Here is a 14206-nt window from a genome sequence, read left to right as displayed (position 1 = left end):
AATTTAAACCACCAGACAATCTGTGCCTACAGGCTCCCATCGTTCTGACTTACCCCTCAACGGCCGCGCCCATGGACATGTGAGTTCCCTGCAGTTTCGTCCCACTGTGAGGCGCCGGCACTCACTTCCTGGTATCGAGACTGTCTCCCGGAGGGCGCTCGCGCGAGAATGCTCTTAAAGGGCCAGTGTGCGCATAATTGCAGGAAGTCTGCAATCAAGCCCAGAATGCTACTGGACTATAAAAAGGGCTCTGCCCTCCTGTTCCTTGCCTGAGCGTTGTTTGTTACCCAAAGTTTGGCTTGAAATTGGTCTCCTATTGTCTTCCAGTTTCCAAGTGTTCCCTGTTCCTGTAACCTGTATCCTGTATCCCGTTCTATCCTGGTCAAGTGCCGTGCTGAGCTGTTGTCATGTTGTGCTGTATTCCACGCCTGTTCTGCTACTCCACGCCTGGCGTCTACATGCTGCCTGGTCCCAGCCGAGCCTAGCTTGCTACTGTCCGAGTTGCCACAGTTACCCTTTCTGGACTATAGACTCTGTACTATACCTGTTTGGCCAGCTGCCATCCCGCTACTAGGTACGGCCCAGTGGATCCACACCCCGCATCATGACAGTACACTCAGGTGGACCCTACTGGTCAATTCAAGGGTATGCCACCCTCCCAAGCCATGCAGGCGGACCTGCAGGATCTCCGAGAAAGACAGAATCAACTTCCTGTGGCAGTGGACTCCATGGCACAGCAGCTAGGGACGCTAGGTGCTTCCCTTCCTGCTCCTATGTAAGCTCCTCCATTCGACCCTCCTGCTACACCTCCTGGCTGTTGCGGTTCGGATCCTCGGTTCTCGCTGCCATTACCTTCTCGGTTCCATGGAGACGCAAGTACGTGCAGGGGGTTTCTGAACCAATGCCATATTCATTTTACCCTGCACGTTCGAGCATTTCCGTCGGACGGAACCAAGATCACCTTCATCGTGTCTCTACTTGCTGGCAAGGACCTGGCATGGGCGAACCCAATCTGGGGACGTGAGGGACCCGAGACCCAAGACTTCCAGGGGTTCGTGCAGATATTCCATACTGTTTTCGAGGAGCCAGGATGAGTCTCGTTGACAGCCATTGCTATCTTTAACCTTCGCCAGGAGGACACCTCCATGGGCGAATACATCATCCAGTTCTGGACCCTGGCAGGAGAACTGTCCTGGAACAATGAGGCCTTGGTATCATCCTTCTGGCATGGTCTATCGCCCGAGATCAAGGACGTACTTGCTGCTCGAGATCTACCACCTGCCTTGGACGACCTGATTCTGCTTGCTACTCGGGTGTACATAAGGCTCAGGGAGAGATCTCATGAGGTTCGACAGGAGAGACGGCTTCCTAGACTGGCGCCCAACTTCCAGCAACCCCTCTTGCCGCCTTCTACTGCTTTGCCCAAGGTTCCGATGCAGGTGGATCGGCTAAAATTGTCCGTTCAATTGTCCGCACCTCTGGACTCTGTTTATATTGCGGCCTTGCTGGCCATGTCGTGCGTCTGTGTCCTCAGAAGCCAAAAACCCCAACACCTAGGTTTGGTTGGAGAGACAACCCTGGGTGCTACTGCATTTAATCGAGAACTCTCCTCCAAACTGTTCATTCCCGTGAACCCAGTTTCGTCTGTGACCAAGCCATTGAGACTTCAAGTGGGAGCTCTTCACTCTGAGCTCATCTCCCTGTTTGTCCTGCCCAAGGCCATCTACCCCGTGCTGCTGGGTTTGCCTTGGCTCTGTTTGCACGCCCCAGTCCTGTATTGGAACTCTGGAGAGGTTCTCCAGTGGGGTTCCAAGTTTCTCGACCACTGTCTGGGTCATATCCATCCACCGCAGTCTCCTCCACATCAGTCATTGGGTTGCCTTCTTGTTACTCTATGTTCTCTGATGTCTTCAATAAGAAGGAAGCAGAGACCTTGCCGCCACATCGAGCATATGATTGTCTGATGTACTTGGTTCCTGATTCGTCCCCTCCTCACGGTAGAGTGTACCCTCTCTCCTTGCCTGAGACCCAGTCTATGTCTGCCTACTGGGTTTAGACCCACTGGGTCACGAAGCTGGGTGTAGACCCACTGGACCGTACCGCGTAGCGGGATGGCAGCTGGCCAAACAGGTAAAGTACAGAGTTCAATAGTTCAGTGAGGATACCTGAGGCAACGTAGAAAGTAGTGAGGCAGGCACGTCCTGGACCAGGCGGCGGGAAGATGTCAGGTGAGGCATAGCAAATCAAGCGTAGACTGTAGCACAGCATGGCAACAGCACAGCACGGCAGTAGAACTGGGTAACACGGAAACAGGATGCTGGATACAGGAACAATATACACTGGGAAACTGGAAGACACTGGGACACCATTAGCACGACAAACTATGGGTAACAAACAACACTCTGGCAAAGAGAAGGAGGGCAGAGCCCTTTTTATAGCCCAGATGAGCTATAATGAGCTAGATTGCAGACTTCCTGCAAAATGAGCGCACTGGCCCTTTAAGACCGTGCACGCGCGGGCGCGCGTGCCCGCCGGAGATAGTCTCGGTGTCCGGAAGTGAGTGCCGGCGCCTCACAGGAGGACGACGCTGCACGCCGGTAAGATGTCCATGGCCATGGCCGTCGAGGTTTAAGTCAGAACAACGGGCCGTGGCCATAGACGTCACAGTATCCCCCCTCTTACGACCCCTCTTCTTGGGACCAGAGCGGGAGAGAAACTTCGTCACGAAGACAGGATCATCGATGTTCTCCTCTGGCTCCCAAGACATCTCTTCTGGGCCGAACCCCCTACAATCCACTAAATAAAATGTCCTTCCTCCCACCTTCTTGGTGGCCAGAATCTCCTTTACTTCGAAAGTCCCCGTTGAGCCGCCAGGGACCACTGCGGAACTAGGAGTCCTGGAGTAGCAGTTCAGGACCACGGGTTTCATCAGGGAGATGTGGAAGGAGTTAGGATGTCCTGAGTGTAGGGGGGAGCCGCAGCTTGTAGGATACCCGGCTGATTTGTAGCAGGATTTCGAAGGGTCCGAGGAACCTAGGGGCAAATTTGCACGACGGCACCTTCAGCCGGATATTCCTAGAAGACAACCAGACTTTAGTCCCTGGAAGGAACTGCGCAGGTGGCCGTCGTCTCGTATCTGCCTTTCTCTTCATGCGGTCCACCGCCAACAGGATAGAAGATCGGGTCTGTTGCCAAATCTGTAGGATCTCCCTGAAGGTCGAGTCGGCTGCAGGAACCTGGGACATAGTAGAAACAGGAAGAGGTATACGAGGATGCTGACCGTAGATGATGAAGAATGGACTGGAAGTGGTCGACTCACTGGTGCGGTTGTTATAAGAGAACTCTGCCCACGGGAGCAACTGCACCCAATCATCATGGCGCCTGGAAACAAAGGGACGTAGATAGTTCTCCATAATCTGGTTAACTCTCTTGACTTGCCCATTGGACTCGGGATGATAGGCCGAAGAGAAGTCCAATTTTACACCGAGGAGGCCGCAGAGTGCTCTACAAAACTTCAAGGGGAACTGGACTCCTTGGTCCGAGACAATATGCAGGGGCAAGCCATGCAGATGGAAGATGTGTTGTATGAAGATGTCAGCCAATCGCGTAGCAGACGGCAGCCCAGTCAATGGAATGAAATGTGCCATCTTGGAAAATCGATCCACCGCAACCCAGATCACACTGGAACTTGCAGAAGAAGAAAGATCCGTGACAAAGTCCATAGCGACATCTTGCCAGGGGGCAACGGGCTTAGGCAGTTATTGGAGCAGGCCAGCAGGTCTGGAGTGAGCAACTTTATTTGCTGCGCATACCGTACATGAGGAGACAAAGTCCATAACGTCTTTGGGTAGCGTGGGTCACCAGAACTGACGGGTGATTAGATCTTGGGTCTTACGAGCACCTACGTGACCTGCCAGCTTAGAACTGTGACCACAGTGAAGAATTCTTTCTCAGTCAGCCAGACGCACAAAAGTTCTTCCCGGAGGAATGTCTCTAACTTGCAGGGGATTCACAGAGAAGATGCAGGATGGGTCAATAATATTCTGTGGAGATTCCATGGCATCCTCCGTTTCAAATTATATAGACAAGGCGTCGGCCCTCACATTCTTGTCGGCAGGTCGGTAGTGTAGTTCAAACCGGAACCGAGCAAAGAACAACGACCACCTGGCTTGACGAGGATTCAACCGCTGGGCCGCCTGTAGGTAGGTCAAATTCTTGTGATCCGTGAAGATCAGGATAGGATGAACCGCGCCCTCCAGTGGCCAGTAACTGGCGATCCCCAATCGAGTACTTGCGCTCTGCGGAAGAAAACAGTATAGAATAGTAGCCACATACCACAGCCTTGCCTTTCTATCCTCTCTGGAACAACAGTGCACCAGCACCAACCGAGGAAGCGTCCACCTCTAACGAAAACTGTAGGGATACATCAGGATAGTACAGAATGGAGGCAGACGTGAAGGCTTTTTTTTAAGGATTCAAATGCGGCTTCAGCCTCCGCAGTCCACATTTTGGCATTCATACCCTTCTTAGTGAGGGTGGCGATAGGAGCAGTCAAAGATGAGAAGTTGGGGATGAACAGCCGATAGAAGTTGGCGAATGCTAGGAAGCGTTTTCTGACCCTTAAGCCTTGGGGGTGTTGCCACTCCAGGACAGCCTTTACCTTCTGGGGGTCCATTTTAAAGCCCTGATCGGAGATAATATAGCCCAGGAAGGATAGAGACTTCTTCTCAAATACACACTTCTCCAGCTTGGCATAAAGGCGATTCTCTCTTAGACGAAGCAACACCTGGCGGACATGACTTTAATGAGTTACTGGATCTGGGGAAAAAAATCAAAATGTCATCGAGATACACCACAACAGAAACATAAAGGATATCACGAAAAATGTCATTGACAAATTCTTGAAATACTGCGGGGGCATTACACAGGCCGAAGGGCATAACTAAGTATTCGTAGTGCCCATCACGAGTATTAAAGGCAGTCTTCCATTCGTCACCTCGACGAATCCGTATTAGATTGTAGGCCCCCCGCACGTCCAGTTTAGAATTTTTTTTTGCCCCCCGTATGCAATCAAACAGTTCAGAAATCAAAGGCAGAGGGTACCTGTTCTTCACCGTGATCTGGTTTATGCCTCGGTAGTCAATGCAAGGTCGTAGCGATCCATCTTTTTTCTTAACAAAGAAGAACCCCGCTCCGGCCGGGGATGAGGATTTACAAATGAAACCCCTCTCCAGGTTCTCCTTAATGTAGGCCAACATTGACTGGATCTCTGGCAAGAAGAGAGGGTACACTCTACCACGAGGAGGAGACGATTCAGGAACCAGGTCGATCGGACAATCATATGCCCGGTGTGGCGGCAAGGTCTCAGCCTCCTTTTTGTTGAAGACATCAGAGAACATGGAGAAACAAGAAGGCAACCCTGTCATAGGCTGAAGAGGGGCAGACTGTGGTGACTGGATATGGCCCAGACAGCAGTCAAGACACTTCGGGCCCCACTGGAGAACCTCTCCACAGTTCCAATCCAGGACGGGTGCGTGCAGACCGAGCCAAGGCAAACCCAGCAGCACGGGTTGAAAGCCTTGGACAGGGAGATGAGTTCAGCATGAAGGTCTCCCACCAACGGCTTGGTTACGGACACAACTGGGTCAGGCAATGGCAGTCCATCCACTGAGGCAACGATCAACAGCCTTTCAAGCGAGATAGTAGGCAACTGAAGAAGATCCACAAGGTCCTGGCAGATGAAGTTGGCTGCAGAGCCGGAGTCCAGATAGGCAGAGACCGGATGGGACCTCTCGCCAGCAATGATGGTTACGGGAATTAATAGTTTGGAAGAGAGTTCTTGATTCAATGTGTTGACGCCCAGGGTTGTCTCTCCAACCAAACCTAGGCGCTGGGGTTTTTTGGCTTCTGAGGGCACAGACGCACAACATGGCCGGCGAGGTCGCAATATAAGCAAAGTATAAAGGATCTGCCAGACACAGCTTCTGTGTCGACGCCCGTGGTTAATCAGTCTGGACCTGCTCCTAGGTCTGATAGAGTGACTCGATCTGATACCACTCAGGCTGGTAGGCTCAGAAGTGGGAGAACCTACCACAGCCTGGCCAGACAGTTGTGGCTCCCGCCCTCGGTCTATTTATACCTTCATTTCCTGCTTGTCTTTGCCTGTGTTTCTGGCTCATTCACTACGCCTGTTGCACACGGTGTTGCCGTGAGCAACTGCCCCATTTCCCTTAGCTTCTGTGTACCCTTGTCTGTTTGTCTGTCGTGCACATATTGAGCGTAGGGACTGTCGCCCAGTTGTACGCCGTCGCCTAGGACGGGCCGTGCAAGTAGGCAGGGACTGAGTGGCGTGTAGATTAGGGCTCACCTGTCTGTCTCCCTACCCCGTCATTACATAATCACAGGCCTATATACCTTTTCTACCCTGGTCCCTGACACAACTATGGACCCCCTTGAGACCCTGGCTCAGCAAATGCAGGGCCTCTCCCTACAGGTCCAAGCCCTGGCTCAGAGGGGCCACCAGCGTGATGCTACCCTGGTAGTGCCCCCACCTCACCTCTTGAACCCCACCTCAAGTTGCCTGACCGGTTCTCAGTGGACCGGAAGACTTTTTTCTCCTTTCGGGAGAGTTGTAGGCTCTATTTCCGTCTAAGGCCCCACTCCTCAGGTTCCTTGAGCCAGCGAGTGGGTATAATTATGTCCCGGCTCCAGGACAGGCCCCAAGAATGGGCCTTCTCCTTGGCTCCTGATGCCCCTGAACTTTCCTCTGTTGATCTTTTTTTTCTGCTCTCGGGCTCATATATGACAAGACTGACAAGACTGCCTTTGCCGAGAGTCAGCTGGTGACCTTACGTCAGGGTAAGAGACCCGTTGAGGAGTACTGTTCTGACTTTAGAAAGTGGTGTGTAGCTTCTCAGTGGAATGACCCTGCCTTGAGGTGCCAGTTTAGATTGGGTCTGTCGAACGCCCTGAAAGACCTGTTAGTTAGCTATCCCTCTTCTGACTCTCTAGATCAGGTTATGGACCCTAGCGGTCTGAAACGCGTAAGCGTGGTCCCGGGATTGTTGTTTTATCCCTTTTAACATGACCTAATAAAATTGAATTTTTTATCATTTGAGTGCTGGATCTGCCTTTCCTACACACTATTTTTGTTATGGCTTTAGCGGTACGTCTTGACCGACGTCTCAGGGAACGACGACTTGAACGTTTTTGTGCTTTCTCCTCTGGCTCCCCCATGATGGCTCCAGAGGTTCCGTTGCTTCGTTCTTCCAAGGAAAACTCGGATGAACCTATGCAACTCGGGGCCTCCGTGTCTCCCCAACAAAGTAGAGAGCTCCACAGGAAGAATGGTCTCTGCTTCTACTGTGGGGATGACAAGCATCAAGTGAAAAACTGTCCTAGGCATAAGAATAAGCAGCCGGAAGAACTTCCGCGCTTGATTGGCCATCGGGGAGGTCACTTGGGCGCACAGGTATTTCCCGTAAATATGAAACCTAATAAGATCTTGCTTCCCTTTCAGGTCTCTTTTGAGGGTAGGTCTGCTACCGGCAGTGCCTTCGTGGATTCAGGGTCTTCTGCTAATATTATGTCTGTGGAATTTGCTATGTCTCTAGCTATGCCATTGATTGATTTGCCTAAACCTGTCCCTGTAGTGGGTATCGACTCCACTCCACTTGCTAATGGTTATTTTACGCAGCATACCCCTGTTTTTGAACTCATTGTTGGCTCCATGCATTTGGAGCAGTGCTCTGTGCTGGTGATGCAGGGATTATCGTCCGATTTGGTTTTAGGCCTTCCCTGGTTGCAGATGCATAATCCCACGTTTAACTGGAATACTGGGGATCTTACCAAATGGGGAATTGAATGCATGACGTCATGTTTTTCTGTTAATTTTATTTCTCTCCCTGACAAGGTGAACACTCTACCTGACTTTATTCAGGACTTCGCTGATGTTTTTTCTAAAAAGGCCTCCGAAGTGTTACCTCGTCATAGAGAATATGATTGCGCAATCGATTTGGTACCAGGAGCTAAGCTCCCTAAGGGTAGGATATTTAATCTCTCTTGTCCCAAACGTGAAGCCATGAGAGAGTATATCCAGGAATGCCTGGCCAAGGGTTACATTCGTCCCTCTACTTCTCCGGTAGGTGCTGGCTTCTTCTTCGTATGGAAGAAGGATGGTGGTCTTAGGCCGTGCATCGATTACCGAAACTTGAATAAGGTCACTGTAAGGAACCAGTATCCCCTTCCTTTGATTCCTGATCTCTTCAATCAGATTCAGGGGGCCCAATGGTTCTCTAAGTTTGATCTTCAGGGGGCTTATAACCTTATCCGCATTAGAGAGGGGGATTGTAATGCCGGGGTAGGGAGACAGACAGGTGAGCCCTAATCTACCCGCCACTCAGTCCCTTCCTTCTTGCAACGGCCCATCCTAGGCGACGGCGTACAACTGGGCGACGGTCCCTACGCTCGATAAGTGCACGACAGACAAACAGACAAGGGTACACAGAAGTTAGGGAAATGGGGCAGTTGCACACGGCAGCACCGTGAGCAACGAGAGTAGTGAACGAGCCGAGTTAAACCAGGAGTGTACGAGGTACCAAACGCAGAGCAGGAGAGTAGTGAACGAGCCGAGTCAAACAAGGAGTGTATGAGGTACCAAACGCAGAGCAGGAGAGTAATCAGTAAAGCCAGGGTCAAAATGAAGCAGAGGACAAAATGTTCAAACAGCAGAGCCAGGACGCAGACAGAATCACAGGCAAAGGAGGAGCAGGAAATGCAGGTATAAATAGACAGAGGGCGGGAGCTGGCTCCGTCTGGCCAGGCTGTGATAGGCTCTCCCACTCCTCAGCCTCCCAGCCTGACTGGTGGAAGATCATGTCACTCTCTCAGACTTAGGAGCAGGTGCAGACTGATTACCCACGGGCGTCGACACATAAGCTGTGTCTGGCAGAAAATTGACAGGGATGAGTGGAAGACTGCATTTAACACGCCTGAAGGTCATTTTGAATACCTCGTCATGCCATTTGGGTTGTGTAATGCTCCCGCGGTCTTCCAGAATTTCATAAATGAGATTTTAAGAGACTACCTGGGGGTATTTCTTGTAGTGTACCTTGATGACATAGCAGGCTTACTATGCTCTTTGTCCATTTTCCAGAGACCTTGAACCCATATCTCCATGGATCTGCCTCCATCTCAAGGCAAGTCGGTGGTGTGGGTTGTAGTAGACCGCTTCAGTAAGATGTGCCACTTTGTGCCCCTTAAGAAACAACCCAATGCTAAAACGTTAGCTACCTTGTTTGTCAAACACATCCTGCGTCTCCATGGGGTTCCTGTCAATATTGTTTCTGACAGAGGGGTACAATTTGTTTTATTGTTTTAGAGAGCTTTCTGTAAAAAGTTGGAGATTGATCTGTCCTTCTCCTCGGCCTTCCATCCTGAAACTAATGGCCAAACCGAGAGGACTAATCAGTCTCTAGAACAATATTTAAGGTGTTTTATCTCTGACTGTCAATATGATTGGGTCTCATTCAATCCCCTCGCCGAATTTTCCCTTAATAACTGCGTCAGTAACTCGTCAGGGGTCTCCCCCTTTTTCTGTAATTTTGGGTTTAATCCACAGTTCTCCTCCGGTACACCTGGTGGTTCCAACAATCCCGAGGTAGATGTCGTTCATCGGGAACTTTGCACAGTCTGGGCCCAGGTTCAGAAGAACCTAGAGGCGTCCCAGAGCATACAAAAGACTCAGGCAGATAGAAGACGTTCTGCTAACCCCTTGTTTGTGGTCGGGGATCTGGTGTGGCTGTCTTCAAAAAATTTGCGCCTTAAAGTCCCGTCTAAAAAATTTGCTCCCCGGTATATAGGGCCGTACAAGGTCATTGAAGTCCTTAACCCTGTCTCCTTCCGACTGGAGTTACCCCCATCTTTTCGTATAGACGACGTGTTTCATGCCTCCCTCCTGAAACGCTGCTCCCCGTCCTTGGCTACCTCGAGGAAACCTCCGGTCCCTGTTCTCACCCCTGAAGGGGTAGAATTCGAGGTGGCCAAGATTGTGGACAGCAGGATGGTCCAAGGCTCCCTCCAGTACCTGGTCCATTGGTGAGGATACGGGCCTGAGGAGAGGACCTGGGTACCCGCCCGAGATGTTCACGCTGGGGTATTGCTCAGGACGTTCCATCTTCAGTTCCCCAATAAGCCAGGACCACCTAGAAAGGGTCCAGTGGCCCCTCATAAAAGGGGGGGTACTGTAAAGTATCTGCCAGACACAGCTTCTGTGTCGACGCCCGTGGTTAATCAGTCTGCACCTGCTCCTAGGTCTGATAGAGTGACTCGATCTGATACCACTCAGGCTGGTAGGCTCAGGAGTGGGAGAGCCTATCACAGCCTGGCTAGACGGTTCTAGCTCCCGCCCTCGGTCTATTTATACCTTCATTTCCTGCTTGTCTTTGCCTGTAATTCTGTCCTGTTTCCTGGCTCTACTGCTCCTGCTATTATTATTCACCTTGCTTCATTATGACCCTGGCTTAACTGACTACGCTCCTGCTCTGAGTTTGGTACCTCGTACACTCCTGGTTTGACTCGGCTCGTTCACTACGCCTGTTGCTCACGGTGTTGCCGTGAGCAACTGACCCATTTCCCTTAGCTTCTGTGTACCCTTGTCTGTTTGTCTATCGTGCACATATTGAGTGTAGGGACCATCGCCCAGTTTTACGCCGTCACCTAGGACGGGCTGTGCAAGTAGGCAGGGACTGAGTGGTGGGTAGATTAGGGCTCACCTGTCTGTCTCCCTACCCCGTCATTACACAAAGTCCAGAGGTGCGCCTGTGCTGTTTCTCCTGGACAGATAATTTTAGTCGGTCTACTTGCATCGGGACCTCAGGCAAAGCAGTAGAAGCACGCAAGAGGGGTTGCTGGAAGTTGTGCGCCAGTCTAGGGTGCCGTCGCTCCTGACGAACCTCGTGAGATCTCTTCCTCAGCCTTATGTCTACAAGAGTGGCAAGCAGAATCAAGTCGTCCCAGGCAGGAGGCAGGTCTCGAGCGGCCAGTTCGTCCTTGATCTCGGACGACATGCCATGCGAAAAGGATGCCACCAAGGCCTCATTGTTCCAGGATAGCTCTCCTGCCAGAGTCCGGAACTGGATCGTATATTCGCCCACGGATGTGTCCTCTTGGCGAAGGTTGAAGATAGCAGTTGCTGCCGATGAGACTCTCCCTGGCTCCTCAAAAACAGATCGGAATATCCGCACGAACCCCTGGAAATCTTGGGTCTCGGGTCCCTGATATTCCTAGAGAGGATAAGCCCATGCCAGGGCCTTGCCAGTCAGGAGGGATATGATGAATGCGATGTTGGCTCCGTCCAACGGAAATGCTCGGGAGTGCAGGTAAAATGAATGTGGCATTGGTTCAGAAACCCCCGACATGCACTGGCGTCTCCATTGAACCGAGAGGGCAATGGCAGCGAGAACTGAGGATCTGGGCAGGAACTGCTAGGAGGAGTAACAGGAGAATCGGCTTGAGAGGCTTGCATAAAGGCAGGAAGAGAAGCAACTAGCGTCCCTAGCTGCTATACCATAGAGTCCACTGCCAAAAGGAGCTGATCCTGCCTAGCTCGGAGATCCAGCAGGTCCGCCTGCATGGCTTGGGAGGGTTCCATGGCCAGAGCGTACTGTCACGAAGCAGGATGTGGACCCACTGGGCTGTACCGCGTAGCGGGATGGCAGCTGGCCACACAGGTAAAGTACAGAGTTCAATAGATCAGCGAGGATACCTGAGGCAACGTAGACAGTAGCGATGCAGGCACGTCCTGGACCAGGCGGCAGGAAGACATCAGGTGAGGCGTAGCAAATCAAGCGTAGACTGTAGCACAGCACGGCAACAGCACAGAACGGCACTAAAACTGGGTAACACGGAAACAGGATACGGGATACAGGGTCAAGGTACACTGGGAAACTGGAAGACACTGGGAGACCATTAGCACGACAAACTATGGGTAACAAACAACGCTCTGGCAAAGAGCAAGAGGGCAGAGCCCTTTTTATAGCCCATGGCATCCTGGGCTAGATTGCAGATTTCCTGCAAAATGCGCGCACAGGCCCTTTAAGACCATGGACGCGCGGGCGCGCGCGCCCACCGGAGATAGTCTTGATGTCAGGAGGACGACGCTGTACGCAGGTAAGATGTCCATGGCCACGGCCGTCGAGGTTTAAGTCAGAATGACGGGCCGTGGCCATAGACGTTACACCTACATTAAGGAGAATCTGGAGAGGGACTTTATTCGTAAATCCTCATCCCCGGCCGGAGCTGGGTTTTTCTTTGTCAAGAAGATTAATGGATCCGTTTGACCCTGCATTGACTACCGAGGCGTCAACCAGATCACGGTGAAGAACACGTTCCCATTGCCTTTGATTTCAGAACTGTTTGATCGCATACGGGGGGCAAATTTTTTTCTAAACTGGACCTGCGGGGGGCCTACAATCTGATCCAGATTCGTCAAGGTGACGAGTAGAAGACTGCATTTAATACACGTGATGGACACTATGAATACCTAGTTATGCTCTTCGGCCTATGTAACGCCACCCGTGGTGTTTCAAGAGTTTGTCAATTACATTTTTCGTGATCTCCTCTATGTCTGTGTTGTGGTGTATCTCGATGACATTTTGATTTTGTCCCCAGATCCAGTAACTCATCAGAGTCATGTCCGCCAGGTGTTGCTTCATTTCAGGGAGAATCATCTTTATGCCAAGCTGGAGAAGTTTGTGTTTGAAAACAAGTCTCTTAGCTTCATGGGCTATATCATCTCCAATCATGGTCTCAAGATGGACCCTGAGAAGGTAAAGTTGTCCTGGAATGGCCACGACCCCAAGGCTTAAAGGAACAGTGTCATCACAAATTATTTTTTTATATGTTAAAGATGTTAGTGCTTTATTAAAAACGTTTATATTCATTTGTGTGTTTGTGTTTTACTTTTTCTTATTTTTACACTTTTTCTTCCCTATGGGGGCTGCCATTTTTTGTTCCATTTCTGTCTGTGTCGATTAACGACACATACAGACATGGAATACGGCAGCCACAGTCCCATAGGGACTGCGGACGGCTCCCGTCCCATTGACTTCAGTGTACGGCGTCTGTGTGGGAACTGCGCATGCGCCGCTCCCACACAGTCCAATTCGAAATTGGCGCCGTCCGGCGCCATTTTCCTGTGGACCGGAAGTCGCGGCCGGACAGTAATTTTACTACTTCCGGTCGCGGCTTCCGGACTTGTGCACTTGGACCAGCGGCAGCAGACGGAGCGGACGGGCCGGAGGGAGTCGCGGCGGCAGGAGCAGGTAAGAGATTTCAATGTATGTTCGTGTTTGTGTGTGTTTACTACTGTATGTAAACCTACTACACTGTGTGTTAGCTCAAAAAATGGCGACACACAGTGTAGGAGGTTACACCGTTCAAACCCCTCGTTTATCCCGGCACTAGCCAGGATAAAGGAGGGGGGGATGCTGAGAGCTCACTAGAGCGAGGGCTTTTTACCCAATTTTTCAGCAGAAAAGCTATGTGGTTGCTTTACCACATATTTTTGGGAATGGCTCCATCTAGTGACCAGAAATGGTAAATACTATAAATTTGAATCCAATTGAATCCAATTTATAATATTTCCTGACTCGTGAAAAAAATAAAAAAAATGTGAACAATGTTTAATCACCCACACACTAAATGTTTAATTTAAAAAAAAAAAACATGTTTTTCTGGCAACACATTGCCTTCAAGGGCCATACAACCAGGGACGGATTAAGGGTACCATGGGCCCCGGGCACTTTTTCAGGTCTGGGCCCCCCCCCAAACTCTGAAGACGCTGTACCGTATATATTTGCAGATTTCTGTTTGTGCGGCCACAGATCTGGCATGGTTTTAATTTAGATGTAAAAGCAGAATGAGCCATATAGAAGAAAGAAAGCAGAATACTTTGAGACACTGAAGTGGTCAGGAGCTTTATAACTTTTTTATTTTTACGTCAATGGAGTGGTGTGTAAAGGATTATTTTTTTTCAGGGTGGAGTTATAGTTTTTATTGGCACCATGTAAAGTACCATATAATGGGTGAATTGGAAAAAACTGAGATTCCTCCATGGTTTTTTTGGTTTAGTTTTTACTGTATATATTTACCTTCTCTTAACTGGTTCCCGACCGCTGTCTGTGTTTTTACGGCCAGCGTCCTTAAA

This window comes from Rhinoderma darwinii, chromosome 4 (assembly GCF_050947455.1).
Source record: "Rhinoderma darwinii isolate aRhiDar2 chromosome 4, aRhiDar2.hap1, whole genome shotgun sequence".
Lineage (NCBI taxonomy): Eukaryota > Metazoa > Chordata > Amphibia > Anura > Rhinodermatidae > Rhinoderma > Rhinoderma darwinii.
The sequence above is the reverse complement of the archived record's forward strand: the minus strand, read 5'-3'. Positions refer to the sequence as shown.